We start from the raw sequence: 3,523 nt of genomic DNA on the forward strand, positions 1-3,523 counted from the left end.
TCTGAAACACTTTCTGCACTCAATAAAAGCAGAGTATAGGATAGTATTAGTACAAACCACTATGTGTTGGTAGGTATCTGTAACATCCCAATTTTCTAAACCGAAATGCTACAGGGTGCTTATGACCCTGAAGGACCACAAGTTAACCCATGACTAATATCTGTACCTGTACACTGCAATATATATCATAATAATGCGGAAAACATGAACATGTAGGCCATAAGGTTCAACTAAATAAAGAACTAGTAAAATAATATCCATATGGGTGAAAGATACCTAAAACAACTAAAAACTGAATCAAATCTGAACTAAATCTTAAAGCCTCTAAACATTGTCTGAATAAGGAGTTAAAGGAACATGTCTCCAACTAACTCCGTAAACTGATAGCTAATTGAAATAATAAATGAATAAATCAAATTATATCGTCCTCGAATGAAGAAGACTCACTTCAACTCTGTATACTGGAATGCGACTGCTACTACTGGTCTGGAACTCGTGTCTCTGAACCTATAGTGTAACATAAAAAGAAAGAACCATAGCACAAATGCATCAATACAACTGGAGTACTGAGTATACGAGTGAGGTAGGCTAAATAAAAAGGGTTTACATGGATGAGCAATGCTAACTGACCGACTAATATGAATGTGAGAGTGCAAACAAACATACATAATAACTAAAAATGTAAATACATAATAGTGGATCTGTACACTGATACATGATTTACTGATTCCTGACATGACTGAAACTATGGTTCTGTCAACATGAGTGACTGTGTTTGACAGTCCCGGGTCTGATGAAACTATCTGAGTTCTGTACTATAACTGAATTTAACTGTATCTGGCAGTCCTGGTATACTGATATCTTAAGAACTATCTGAGTTCTTTTATTGAGACTGAGCCTGAAACTGTGGGAGGTAGTTTTTTAACTGACATGCCCCAATAATGCATATAGCTAAGTTGGGGTTTAATCTCTGCCCCGACTGAAGGGGTGTCAATACCGCGCCACTAGTAAGGACAGTTGTCAGTGACCCTCAAATGGCAGGTACTCAAATGAGAATGGTAGGAACCCTATACTGATAGGTTAAGCCACCTTATCAACCCTAGTCTGACAGGTTGAGATGTCTCAACCTACGCTGGCTACGTAGTTCTGGAACACAAGGATGACTACTAAGAATCACACCCTAAACTGGCAGGTGAGTTCCCATCCTTGGGTTCACTCGGTGCTAACTTTTACTCCCATCTGAAAAGACTGAACATGATTTAACTGACTATACATGGACTGAGTAACTGACTTCTGTTGACTGACGGAATGACACTACTATCTGAGATTTTGCTGAGATCATGAGATTTCGGAGGTTTCCTGAGTCACATGACTGACTGAGTTCTATAGATCATGGCTTGACTGAGATTATTGGGGTAATGTGACATGGATCTAGGCACATAACTATATTTTTTGGATATGAATACCCCCAAGACTCGATGGAAGGAAACTAACACACATGAAATGACTTGATCACAAGATTTGAGTCCACAATTCATGATATCGTACATAAGGGATTTCATATTAAGCATGGTTGTCAACCATGTATTGCATGGAAAGGATTTCATGTCACATGGAAGTACTTGCACAACCTTTAATATCATGTTCATTGCATAATAATACTAGCAACACATATCAATTGCATGGAAGTTCATGTGGAATCATCTTAAGAGTTGACATAGCTTGTCATTTAAATACTATGGGGTCATGGGAACATGATTTTTAGCATTCTAGGCATTTTAACAAACACCTTGCATGCACACTTTGGGGCATAGGTTTTCTCAACAATTTTAATCATCTTGAACCACCCAAATTCATGGGTTTTAACTACAAGCATGCATATATCATGGAAGTCAACTTAAATTAATATCTTGAAGCTTAAAAAATGATCATTAACATGAACAACATCACATAAAAATAAGGAAATCAAAGTTTCTCATTTAAAAGCATGATTTTTGAACTCTATGAACAAAAGGGGTCCATAGATGAACACTACGCATACCTGACTCAAGGTTCTTGATGTTTTTGAACTTGAAGGATTTGAAATCCTTTGATTCTTGAAGAAGATTGGGTCTTGTTCTTGGAGATTAAATTTAGAGAGAAACCCTAGTTTTTTTTTGTGAAATAATAATGAGCATAATGGATGAATTCGAACTTATCTGGGTATATGTAGGAGAGTGATAAGTGACCAAAATACCCCTGCTAAATCGACCTGGAAATAAAATAAACGTGGCATGTGACGGTCCGTCAGACACTTGACGGTCTGTCACTTAGCCCGTCAGATGTGGACCAGAAATAGGGTTCACTGGATAAGAGTTGACGGCCTAGATGATGGTCTGTCACAACTTTGTTGGTCTGTCAACTCGTCCGTTAGTCCTTATCCAATACGTGGCTCAACTGTCTTGGCTGTGATGGTCAAAGTGGCGGTCCGTCAACTTGGCCGTCATACCTGGGTATTTCCGACAGTTCCAAGTAAAACGTCCATAACTTCCTCGTCCGATGTCGGATTTGGATAAAATTGGTACCGTTAGAAAGCTAACTCAATTTCTCACGTGATAGAAAGTGAAAATCTCAAAAATATTATGTGTACAAAGATAGGTTTATATTTCAAAGTAAGTCCTAGCATCTTTGAGATAATTTCTAGTTAGGAAAAAGGCACGGGTATTACAGTATCATAGACCAACTCAATTTAATAACATGTACACAACATAAATTTAATAACAAGTAGACAAGAATCAACACATAATAAGTGTTTAACGAATTATCAAATGCATCAATGATGGGCTTACAATGCTTTACAAATAAGCCACATAACTCTCATGAGTATTAACCATCCCATAATAAAACACAAAATCAACAATAATACCATAAATAACAACTATTTATTTCTTAACCTTGCAATTACCATACAATTAGCTCATTATGAGCTTATTAAATTGCACGACCTCTCAAAATCAGCTCCAATCTATACACACAAGGGACTTATTTTTGCCCAACTAGTCATGACCTGGAAGGGACTAGCTAATTCCATGTACTATACCGGTGTGGTACCCGATCATCCATAAACAAGTACTATCAATGTTTATATCTGTACTGGTCTCTTGGAGTACAATACGATGTACTAAATTTACAAAAGTACATAAAATCATAAGGCAATTCAATCAAGTTTGATTTTCAATAATTATTCTACAGGTATCAATAATCGAAATATCATTAAATTCAAGTGTGCTTGAAGACCAATCAATAAATATCCAATTTAGGAGCATACATACAACTAAATAGAGTCTAAACTCTAATTAAATCATAACCTACCTCAACCAAAAAGTCCAAATGCAAGATAATTTGCATGAAACCTGCCTTTTTGTGAAGTCTTCGAACGATCAAAATTTGAGTTGCTCAAAGTTGAGGATGCTGCAGTAGTTTCGAACTCTCGTCTATGTATATTTTATTTATGCACCAAAGGATTAACCTAGTAAATTAAATT

The sequence above is a fragment of the Capsicum annuum genome, chromosome 3 (assembly GCF_002878395.1).
Source record: "Capsicum annuum cultivar UCD-10X-F1 chromosome 3, UCD10Xv1.1, whole genome shotgun sequence".
NCBI classification, from domain to species: Eukaryota; Viridiplantae; Streptophyta; class Magnoliopsida; order Solanales; family Solanaceae; genus Capsicum; species Capsicum annuum.